This window comes from Saimiri boliviensis, chromosome 9 (assembly GCF_048565385.1).
Source record: "Saimiri boliviensis isolate mSaiBol1 chromosome 9, mSaiBol1.pri, whole genome shotgun sequence".
NCBI lineage: Eukaryota > Metazoa > Chordata > Mammalia > Primates > Cebidae > Saimiri > Saimiri boliviensis.
Genome location: NC_133457.1, coordinates 5879278 through 5891996, shown reverse-complemented (window position 1 = coordinate 5891996; position 12719 = coordinate 5879278).

Sequence of the window (12719 nt, the reverse complement as noted above, 5' to 3'; positions counted from 1 at the left end):
GTGACTAGATTTTTCTGCCTGTACAACACTTCATCTACATGGAACAGGTTAAGTCTCATTGGATAATTCAGATTAGTAAAGGTACAAGATGATCGTGACTGACCATCATATGTGAAACTCACCCTAATCCTATAAAATGAATTACGTCTTTCCCTCCTATTTCAGCCTCATCCCAAGCAAAACAAAAAAATTTTTTTTGAGGTACTACTTATTTTTTATTATACATAAAAATTTACACAGAATTATACATTTGACAAATGTCAAACAACATGCATTCCCCAATGTAATGTCATACGGAATAACTTTATTTCCCTAAATATCCTCTGTGTTCTGCCTATTTATCCCTTCCTCCCCTCTCACACCTGGCATGTGTTGCAATAAATGTTTGCTTACTACCAGATCATCTCAGGGAGCACCAGTGACATGCAAATAGACTTCTGGAAACAGTGGGCTGAAGTGATTTTAGCCACACACAAGTGGCTGTAGTCTCTCAAAATGTCTGTACAATTTTCACTTCCCACCAACATTGCTCCACAATCTTGTCAGCATTTGGTGTCATTAGTGTTTTGGATTTTGGCCATTCTAATAGGCATGTAGTAACATCTCATTGCTGTTTTAACTTGCAATTCCTTAATGACATATGGTGTTGAATATCTTTTCATATGCTTATTTGATGAGGTATCTGTTGAGGTCTTTTGCCTGTTTTATTCAGTTATTTGTTTCCTTATTTTTGAGTTTTAAGAGTTCTTTGTAAATTTTAGATAACAGTGCTTTATCAAATGAGTCCTTTGTAGGTATTTTTCCCTGATTGTTTTTAGATAAAATCAGACCATATCCTTATACTAAGGCCTGATTTGGGGGGATTTAGTGAGGAAACATCAGGATGTGTTTGTTGACCAACTTCCTGCAAACATCAGCAAAGTCTTATAAATGACAAATATCTCTCAATTGTGGCCGGTAGTAACAGAAGAAGAATGCAGCTTTTCTAAGAAAGATACAGCTTGCCTGTGTCCAGAATGTAGTTGGAACCTGTATTCTCTGCACCAAGCTGAAGTAAGGAATCCAAGCAGGGTAAAAACACGGTTAGATACAAGACTGAGATCTGGGGATGTTTGATTCTTTGGTCTCTCGGTCTCCAGCTATCCTTTTGGCTCTATTTATTGACAAAGTTGGCAACTGCCACCATTGTTAAAACCATTCCATGAGGTAGGATGTGTGGAAGGGGAAGGGCAACTGTTCTCCTCCAACCCAGCCTACAGGTTTGCACTGCCAAGATGCCCTCTCCAGGTTGAATGCTGAAAACTTACAGACAACGTGCTGGAACTTGGGGCATGACAGAATCCCTCAGATTAAGCTCTGGATGCAAGAGCCATAGCTAATCAGATCTGTGTAACTGAACAAACAAATCAACAGAGGCTAATAAACCTTAAAGGAACTATATTTCCGGATAAATGCCAAGCCTATTGCTTAAGAAAGCAAAAGCCTGCAAAAACACAATCCTTGCTGCAAACCACAACCCTTAGAACCTACAGCAACTGGAAACAGACTAATATAGTGCATCCCTCAGAAAGTGAGGTCTCACTGGTCCCCATCTTAGCTAAGATCAGTGGTTAGCTTGCAGAACTGGGGAAAGCCAAGCTGCTTGATTTAGAAACTTGCTCTGCTGTCTTGGCAGGCTATAGTTGCTAATCTCATCTAGCAGCATTTGTTGATGCTACGAAGCGGCGTCCTTTGTATTTTGTTTCCCCATTATCCCATTTGGAAAAGGAATTTTTCTTATAGTTATGATGCTTCCCCTCCATTATTTTACACTGGGAGTATAGAGGACGAATAAATATGTCATTTAGTCCAGATGCCATTAACATAAAGTCTTAAGAGAAATGTGCATCTCCCAGAGATCCTGGAACCTGTGTGCAAGAACTGTTGCAACTTTAGGCTCTCTTCCTTCCTAGAAGAGAAACTCTATGTATTTTTGGTTGTATGTTGATGGGTGAATTGTATTAGTGGGGAGAATTCTGATGACTGTTTATGTGAGGAAAAAGATGAGTGTGAAAATTGGGCTGCTGAGAGATGCACTTGGTAGGTATCTATAGTTTAGATCTATCCAGGATCCATTCTTCTTTTTGGTATTCACACTTAGATTTATCTTTGAGAAAACCACCTTTCCCCCATTTGATTCATGAAATTCCAATAAAACTGATTTTATCCCCAGGTCCAGGTAGAAGCATTATTGGCTTAGGAATGGCAGGTAACCCAAATTAATCCAATGAGAGGGTCAGCTCTGGAAGATTTGTTAGAGTTGGAAAAGATCCCTCCCTTTCCCATTTTTTGCTAACACAGTAAACTATAATCCTGGACTATAATGGTAATCTTACTCCTACCTGGGAAGAATCTGCTGAGAATGAAGCCAACACCAAGATCTGATTCTCTCTCTCTCTCTCTCTCTCTCTCTCTCTCTCTCTCTCTCTCTTTTGAGACAGTGTCACTCTGTTGACCAGGCTGGAATGCAGTGGCACAATCTTGGCTCACTACAACCTCTGCCTCTTGGATTCAAGCAATCCTCATGCCTCAGCCTCCAAGCATTCCAAGCAGCATACACCACCACGCCTAGTTAATTTTTGTATTTTTAGTAGAGACAGGGTTTTGCCCTGTTGGCCAGGCTGGTCTGGAACTCCCAGCCTCAAGTGATCTGCCTGCCTTGGCCTCCCAGAGTGCTGAGATTACAGGCATGAAACACCACACTCAGCCCTGATTTTATCTCTTGATCAGATTAAACTGTACCGGAAGACGACACTCCTGGGACTTTTGGGTTGTGCAAACCAATGAATTTTCCCTTTTGCCTAAGTGATTTTGTGCTGGGTATCTGTCCTGACTATTATAGTTACATTAGACTGACTGTGTTTAATGTTAGTAATTTCCTAATTAGTAAACTATTAGATACCTTATTTCCAGGTATGTATTTTCTTATCTTTGTAATTTTTGTCAAGTCCTTAAGTATTCATTTCTGACTCACTTCACCAAACACTGAATTTTCTGGGCAAGGTTAGACAAAGGGTGGTTATTTCCCTAGGATGCATGCCTCAGTCAGGCAAGTGTTGACAGCTGGTGTCTGTGTCAATGAGTCAGTAACTATGTCCTGCCAGTTATTAAATATTTTGAATATCATATCTAATTGGTGGGGGGACACTGGTCTAAGTTGTTCTTTGAATATAGTTTTTGTTTGTGGACAATAATCTTAGTATAACTGACTCCCAGCTGTCTTCAAGTATAACTTCAATCAAATAATAGAAGAGTATGGAATTTTACCTAACATTTAAATCCAGAATAAAGTTGTGCAAAAAAGGAGCTCTGTATGGAACTCAGGAGGACTTGAGCAAGCCACTAGTCCTAATTTTCTGGATCTGTAAAATAAGAAGTTACTATCCTTTGAACTCTGAATTTTTATGATTCTGTTTGGTATAAAGAGAAACAAAAGTGAAAGCACTATGTTAAAAACAACTTAAGGTCACTTTAGAACACGGCTAATTCTGGGAAATCAGGCGCAAAACTTGGAAAGGGAGCAGACTGCCTAAGCATGCAAATGCTCACAGGAGCACACAAAACGCACAATGGGAAAAAAAGCATTGCATAAGCACCTCATTTTATTTAAGCATGAGGAAGGTATGAGGGGAGCCATACCATGTGAGGTATGAAACAGTGTTACTGGCATGTTTTTTCCTTCTGAGCTTTGTACCTTAAGTACACCAATCTTTATTGGACTGCACTGAGAATATTTAAAGCAGATTTTGCCAGTTAATCTAGGCACACCCAGGTTTAAGTGTTTATTTGCTTACTCCAGTATAAATACATTCTAGAAGTTATTTTTTTGCTGTTCTTTTTTGCTAGTTTGCTTATTTTTCTCTGTTAAGGATTTTATTGGTTGGGCGTGGTGGCTCATGCCTATAATCCCAGCACTTTGGAAGGCCGAGGCGGGCAGATCAACTGAGGTCGGTAATTCGAGAACAGCCTTAGAAGCCCTGTCTCTATTAAAAATACAAAATTAGCTGGATGTGGTGGCATATGCCTGTAATCCCAGCTATTCAAGAGGCTGAGGCAGGAGAGTCGTTTGAACTCGGGAGGCGGAGGTTGCGGTGAGCAGAGATTGCACCATTGCACTCCAGCCTGGGTACCAAGAGTGAAACTCTGTCTCAAAAAAAAAAAAAAAAAAAAAAAAAAGAATTTTATTGATGATAACTTCTAGTAATTTGAGGAAAATGTTGACTATTCACCTGTACTATGGCATTTTTCATGAACATAGAAATTTGGTGAAATTAATTTTATCATAATTTTGAAGTCAGAGTACATATTATATCCCTCTTGACTTATTCCCCAACTATCTGGAGTCATTCTAAAAATCAGAGATCAGCCGCTTGGCAGTGGTGTACTTTAGCTTTCCAGTAATATATATTTAAAACACTAAGTAAAATTCTTATATGAATGTGTGTTTATTGATGTTAACAGATGCACTTGGAGATTGGGTGGGGACTTTTCTAGCTCCACCTTCTCTGTGTTTCATCCATTGTCATCATTTGTGATTATTCAAGGACCTCCCTTCACATTCTTTTATATTCTGATTCCTTATAAAACCTGAAGATAATTTTTATTTTATTTTATTTTTGTTTTGTTTTGTTTTGTTTTGAGACGAAGTCTTGCTCTGTTGCCCATGCTAGACCAGAGTACAGTGGTGCAATCTTGGCTCACCGCAACCTCTGCCTCCTGGGTTCAAGTGATTCTTGTATCTCAGCCTCCCAGGTAGCTGAGACTACAGGCACAAGCCACCATGCCTGGCTAATCTTTTGTATTTTTACTAGAGATGGGGTTTCTCCATGTTGACCAGGCTGATCTTGAACTCCTGACCTCAAGTGATCCGCCTGCCTTGGCCTCCCAAAGTGCTGGGATTAGAAGTGTGAGCCACTGTTCCTCCCTGAAGATAATGTTTAAAAGTCACTGGCTCAACTCACCAGATTTGGTTCCAAGATTATGTGGCCACTTTGCCCATAAACCTACCACTGCCATCTATTCATCCCATTTCTTCATCTTTAAGGGTATTTTCTCACAATTCTCTATGTAACACAGACTAGAGAAATAATGCTTCTAATGCTGCTGTCTGCTTAGATTTATTTTATTTCTTCTAGAACTCTGTCACACAGACTAGTAATTAGTTCTTGCCTGTTATTTTTTCTTTTTTTAAAAATACATTTTAGGTTCAGAGGTACATGTGCAGGTTTGTTATATGAGTGAACTCCTGTCATGGGGTTTCTGTTGTGTGGATTATGTCATCACCAGGGTACTAAGCCTAGTACCCAACAGTTATTTTTTTCTGATCCTCTACCTCCTCTCACCCTCCATCCTCAGGTAGTCTCCTATGCCTGTTGTTCCCTTCTTTGTGCCCATGTGTCCAAATCATTTAGCTCCCACTTATAAGTGAGAACATGTGGTATTTGGTTTTCTGTTCCTGCACTAGTTTGCTAAGGATTATGGGCTCTAATGCCATCCATGTTCCTGCAAAGGACATAATCTCATTCTTTTTATGGCTGCATAGTGTTCCATGGTGTACATATACCACATTTCCTTTATTCAATCTGCCACTGATGGGCATTTGGGTTGATTCCATGCCTTTGCTATTGTGAATAATGCTACAATGAACACGTGAATGCTTGTGTCTTTATGATAGAACAATTTCTATTCATTTGGGTATATACTCAGTAATGGAACTACTGGGTCAAATGGCAGTTCTTTTAGCTCTTTGAGGAATCACCACACTGCTTTCCACAATGGCTGCACTAATTTACACTCCCACCAACAGAATATCGGCATTCCCTTTTCTCCACATCCTTGTCAGCAACTGTTACTTTTGCACTTTTTAGTAATAGCCATTCTGACTGATGTGAGATGGTATCTCCTTGTGGTTTTGATTTGCATTTCTCTAATGATCAGTGATATTGAGCTTTTTTTCAAATGCTTTTTGGTCACATGTATGTATTCTTTTGAGAAGTGTCTGTTCATGTGTTTTGCCCACTTTTTAATGGAGTTGTTTTTTTCTTATAAATTTGTTAAGTTCCTTATAAATGCTGGATATTAGACCTTTGACAGATGCAAAGTTGGCAAAAATGTTCTCTCATTTTGTAGGTTGTCTGTTTACTCTGTTGATAGTTTCTTTTGCTGTGCAGCAGTCCTTAGGTTTAATTAGAACATATTTGTCCATTTTTGCTTTTGTTGCAATTGCTTTTGGTGTCTTTGTCATGAAATCTTTGCCCATTCCTGTGTCCAGAATGGTATTTCCTAGGTTGTCTTCCAGGATTTTTATAGTTTTGAGTTTTACATTTAAGTCTTTAATCTGTCTTGAGTTGATTTTTGCATATACTGTAAGGAAGGGGTCCAGTTTTAATCTTCTGCATATGGCTAGCCAGTTATACCAGAATCATTTAATGAATAGGGAGTCCTTTCCCCTTTGCTTGCTTTGTCAGCTTTGTCAAAGATGGTTGTAGGTGTTAGCCTCATTTCTGGGCTCTATTCTTTTACAATAGTCTATGTGTCTCTGTTTGCACCAGTACCAGGCTGTTTTGGTTGTTGTAGCCGTGTAGTATAGTTTGAAATTAGATAAGAGCATGTCTCCAGCTTTGTTTGTTTTGCTTAGGATTGCCTTGGCTATTCAGGCTCATTTTGGTTTCATGTAAATTTTTAAATAGGTTTTGTTTTTTCAGTTCTGTGAGGAATGTCATTGGTAGATTGATGGGAATAGCGTTGATACCATAAATTGCTTTGGGCAGTATGACCATTTTTAATGGTATTGATTCTTCCCATCCATGAGCATGGAATGCTTTTCCATTTGTCAGTATCATCTCTGATTGCCTTGAGCAATGCTTTGTAATTCTCATTGTAGAGATCTCTCACCTTCCTGCTTAGCTGTATTCCTAGGTATTTTATTCTTTTTGTGTTAATTGTCAGTGGGATTGCATTCCTGATTTCACTCTCAGGTTGCCTGTTGTTGGTGTATAGAAATGCTAGTGATTCTAGTGATTTTTGCATGTTGCTTTTATATCCTGAAACTTTGCTGAAGTTGTTTGTAAGCTCAAGGATATTTTCGGCTGAGATGATGGGGTTTTCTATATAGAATCATGTCATCTGCAAACAGAAATAAGTTTACTCCCCCTCTGCCTATTTGAATGCACTTGATTTCTTTCTCTTGCCTGCTTCTCTGTCCAGGACTTCCAATACTACATTGAATAGGAGCGATGAGAGAGTCCATCCTTGTCTTGTGCCAGCTTTCAAGGGAAATGCTTCCAGCTTTTGCCCATTCAGTATGATGTTGGCTGTGGGGGTCGTCACAGATTGCTCTTATTATTTTGAGGTATGTTACTTCAATACCAAGTTTATGGCTTTTAACATGAAGGGGTGTTTAATTTTATTAAATGCCTTTTCTACATCTATTAAGATAAGCATGTTTTGTTTTTGTTTTGTCTTCTGTTAGCTTTGGGATTGTTTTGCTCTTGGTTCTTTTAGTTGTGATGTTAGGTTGTTAATTTGAAGTCTTTCTAAATGTTTGGTGTGGGTATTTAGTGCTATAAATTTCCCTCTTAACGCAGCTTTAGCTGTGTCCCAGATATTCTGATATGTTTTATCATTTTTCTCATTAGTTACAAATAACTTCATGATTTCTGCCCTAATTTTATTATTTACCTGAAAGTCATTCAGGAGCAGGGTGTTTAATTTTTGTGTAATTGTATGGTTTTGAGAGATTTTTTAAAATCTTGATTTCTATTTTTATTGTGGTCCAAGAATGTTTTTGGTATGATTTGGTCCTTTTGCATTTGCTGAGGGTTTTTTTTTTTTTTTTTTTTTTGAGATGGAGTCTCACTCTGTAACCCAGGCTGGAGTACAAGTACAATGGTGCAATCTTGGCTCACTGCAACTTCTGCCTCCCAGGTTCAAGTGATTCTCCTACTTCAGCCTCTTGAGTAGCTCAGACTATGCCTGGCTAATTTTTTGTATTTTTAGTAGAGAGGGGGTTTCACTGTGTTGGCCAGGATGGTCTCAATCTCCTGACCTCATGATCTGCCCACCTTGGCCTCCCAAAATGCTGGGATTATAGGCGTGGGCCACAGCACCCAGCCAAGAATTGTTTTATGTTCAACTGTGTGGTTGATTTTAGAGTATATGCCATGTGGTGATGATAAGATGGATATTCTGTTGTTTTGGGGGTGGAAAGTTCTGTAGAGATCTATGAGATTCATTTGGCCCAATGTGAGTTCAGGTCCTGAATATCTTTGTTAATTTTCTGCCTCAATGATCTGTCTAATACTGTTGAAGACTCCTACTATTATTGTTTAAGAGTCCAAGTCTCTTTAAAGGTCTCTAAGAACTTGCTTTATAAATTTGGGTGCTCCTGCGTTGGGTGTGTATATATTTAGGAAAGTTAGGTCTTCTTGTTGAATTGAAACCTTAATCATTATGTAACACCTTTCTTTGTCTTTTTTTTAATCTTTATTGGGTTAAAGTCTGTTTCGTCTGAAATTAGGGTTGCTACCCCTGCTTTTTTTTGATTTCCATTTGCTTGGTAGGTTTTTTCATCTCTTTGTTTCGAACCTATTTGTGTCACTGCATGTGAGATGGGTCTCTTAAAGACAACATACCACCGAGTCTTGCTTTTTTATCCAGTTTGCCACTCTGTGCCATTTGTTTATTTATTTTTGAGATGGAGTTTCTTTTTGCCCAGGCTGGAGTGCAGTGGTGCAATCTCAGCATACTGCAACCTCTGCCTCCCAGGTTCAAGCAATTCTCCTGCCTCAGCCTCCAGAATAGATGCTATTACAGGCACCCACCACCATGCCTGGATAATTTTTTGTAATTTTAGTAGAGATGGAGTTTCCTCATGTTGACCAGGCTGTTCTCAAACTCCTGACCTCAGGTGATCCACCCACCTTGACCTTCCAAAATGCTGGGATTACAGGCATGAGCCACCACACCTGGCCTCTGTGCCTTTTAAATGGGGCATTCATCTCGATTTATATTCAAGGTTAGTATTGATACGTATACGTATGGACTTGATCCTGTCATTGTGTTGTTAGCTGGTTATTAGGCTGACTTGTTTGTGTGGTTGCTTTATAGTATCACCAGTCTGTGTACTTAAATGTGTTTTTGTATAGGCTGGTAACAGTCTTTCCTTTCCATATGTAATGCTCCTTTCAGGATCTGTTGTAAGACAAGTCTGAACTCCCTTGACATTTGCTTACTTGGCTATTTCTCCTTCGTTTATTAATACAGTTTGGCTCTGTGTCCCCACCCAAGTTTTGTCTTGAACTGTAATCCCCACATCAAGAGAGAGACTTGATGGGAGGTGATTGGATCCTGGGGGCAAGGGGCAGTTCCCCCACGATGTTCTCACAGTAGTGAGGGAGTTCTCACGAGATCTGATGGTTTAAAAGCGTCAGTTTCCCCTGCACACACTCTCTTGCTCCTGCTGCCGTGTAAGACATGCTTGCTTCCCCTTTGCCTTCTGCCATGATTTTGAATTTCTTGAGGCCTCTTAGCCGTGTCTAAGTATGAGTCAATTAAACCTCTTCCTTTATAAATTACCCAGTCTCAGGTAGTATCCTCGCAGTGTGAGAATGAACTAATACACCTAAGAAGCTTAGTTTGGCTGCATATGAAATTCTTGGTTAAAGATGCTTTTGTTTAAGAATGTTAAATATAGGCTCCCAGTCTCTTCTGGCTTGTAGAGTTTCTGCTGAGAGGTCTACTGTTAGCCTGATGGGGTTCCTTTTTAGATGACATGCTTTTTCTCTCTAGCTGACTTTAACATTCTTTCATTTCAATTTTGGAAAATCTGACAATTACATGCCCTGGGGATGATTTTCTTATGTAGAATGTTATACAGGTTCTCTGTATTTCCTGAATTTGACTGTTGGCCTCTCTGGCAAGGTGAGGGAAGTTTTCGTGAACAATATCCTAAAATGTGTTTCCAAGTGGTTTGATTTCACCCTATCCCTTTCAGTGATGCCAATGATTTATAGATTTGCCCTCTTTACATAATCTCATATTTCTTAGAGGTTTTTGTTCATTCCTTTTCATTCTTCTCTTCTTTATTTTTGTCTGGCTGTCTTGTTTCAGAGAGCCAGTCTTCGAGTTCTGAGATTCTTTCCCCAGCTTGGTCTATTCTGCTGTTAATACTTGTGACTGCATTGTGAAATTCCTGCAGTGTGTTTTTCACCTCTATCAGATCAGTTAGGTTTTTTTTGTTTTGTTTTGTTTTGTTTTGTTTTAAATATTAGTGATTTACCTGTCAGCTCCTGTATCATTTTATTATGATTCTTAGTTTCCCTGGATTGTGTTTTACTGTTCTCTTAAATCTCAATGATCTTTATTCCTAGCCATACTCTGAATTCCATTTTTGTCATTTCAGCCAACGCAGCCTGGTTAAGCACCCTCATTGGAGAACTAGTGCTGTTGTTAGGAGGACATAAGACACTGGCCATTTGAGTTGCCAGAGCTCTTACATTGGTTCTTTGTCATGTCTGTGTACAGGTGTTCCTTTAACCGCGGTGATTGAGTACAGTCAGGAGACTTCTTTCCTGGATATTTTCACAGGACTGAGGCTTTGTGCAGGGTCTTTATTTGTAGCTGACTTCTTGTGTTTGATTTTACATGGGGGTATGTTAGTGAGATATTTTTGGTGTTGAAACTGTGGGGTGTGATCCAGTAGGTGGTGCTTAGGTGTGGTGGTCAGTAGGTAGGCTCTCTCTCAGTCAGGTAACTTCCCTGTATTTCCTCATGGTTTCAGCCATGCTCCTTCTCCATTCTCTGAAAGTGTGGACTCCTCTCCCACTTGAGTGCTGCCTGTAGACTGTGGCTTGGCACTCCCGGCCTGCCCACCACAGCTCTGGGGAGATCTCAGAATTTGTTTCTTCCCCAGCTTGGAGGCAGCAGAGGAAAGAATCTTAGCAGTGGTTGGCTGAGAGTCTTTTACTTATCTCCTCTGTGGGTCCCCCCTACAGAGATGCAGGTCAGCAATTGCTCAGTATGATCAGTCCAAGATGGGGAATCTGTGCTGTGGGTCCAAACTAGGGGTTCCCTGACTGGTGACAAACAGCAAGGGTGGGTGGGACCCATGGGAGATGGACTGGTCTGCATGAATTAACTGCAGCTCGTTGGGGGTGTGGATAAGGCACTTAAGGGTTTTTGCGTCTTAATTAGTCCATGGGTAGTAGGGTAGTACCACTGCAGAGGCAGTTTCAGAGGGGCTTTCTGTCACTTCTGGGGGCTCCAACCCCAAGAAATGCAGAGCCACTGGGCATGTTCAGCCAATGAGGTGGGTAGCTGCACTGCTGGTGTGAGTTGGGAGCTCCTCCTGTTGGAGAGCAGGGGTTCAAGGGCTCACTGAGACGAGATACTGATCTCTCCATGTGATCACGGTGGTGCGCTATAAGCTTGGGTGTAGCCCTCAGGACCTTTGTTTCTTCCCCAGACTGAGGGCAGCAGGGCTAGAACTGCTACTGTGGCAGTGCCATAGGGACTGTCCTGTGCCTCTCAGAACTTTTCCCCAGGGAAACTCCGTGCCACTAGCAGTGGATATGTTCGGCTGTGGGTGGGGTGACTGTTCTGTGGTCATGAACCAGGTGCCCTGCCTGGTGAAGAGTAAGGGTTGGGAGTTCCCAGGAAAGAGAAACTGGACGCCTTTCTATATGTTGGCTGCGTTGTGCTAGAGGTATTCTTAAAGCTGTAGAAGTGTCTTTGCTATTTTGTTCTCCAGGGTGAGAATCGGGTCCTCACCTTACATGTTATTCCTCAGGTGAAGAGACTGTGTGTGTGTCAATTCAGGGAAGCATGAGAGCATTTGAATTCAGCTGAGCAGGCTTAGTCATCTAGGACTAAGTGTCTAACACAATGGTTAATAAATTAACGAAGACTGGCAGGAAATTAATCTGGAATTCCCCAGTACTATACGTTTTAGATAAGTTTTAGTCGAGTCCAAGATGATGTGATAGTACGTGTTCATAATTGACTAAGAGACTGAGAAAACCTTTTTAATCTAAAAACAAAACCAAAAACTTTCCACAAAAGGAAAGAAAAGCTTAATTGATTAACTCATTAGTGGAGCAGGGAAAAGAAAACGAAAGCAAAAGCAAAAAAACTAACTTGAAATATAGCTGCACTCATAATATATATTTGTTTTATTTCCAGTTGCAGTTACCCTCGTTAGCTGTGCAAGACCAAAGGAATTTTGTGCTTTCTCTTGCCTGACAGGTGTACCTTCCAAAGTTTAACCCTGTTGCTTTTTGTGTTATTACCAGTTACTAGGAGCAAGAAGTCATGTGTATTGGTGAGAGAAGAGGGGTGAGGGGGCAGGGATGAGATGAATCCCATTTACCTCAGGCCTTATTAGAATAAATCTTGTAGGCTTGAAGAATCTAGAGTTCTATCAGAAATAAGGGTAAACAGACTTTATAAATCCTGGCTTGGTTACTGCTAGGATTGGTTACTGCTTGGTCTTGGCCTTCCCCTGACATAATACCAAGAAATAGAAAGTAGTAGAAATAGAAATCTTGGAAAATAGAAGCATTTCCCAAGAAATAGAAAGTGAAACCGACCATGTTAATGGAAAGAAATCAGTTACAACGCTGTTTTCACAGAAGCTGCGTTCAGTAACCGCCCTCTATTGGCACACCATATGAGATACAGAA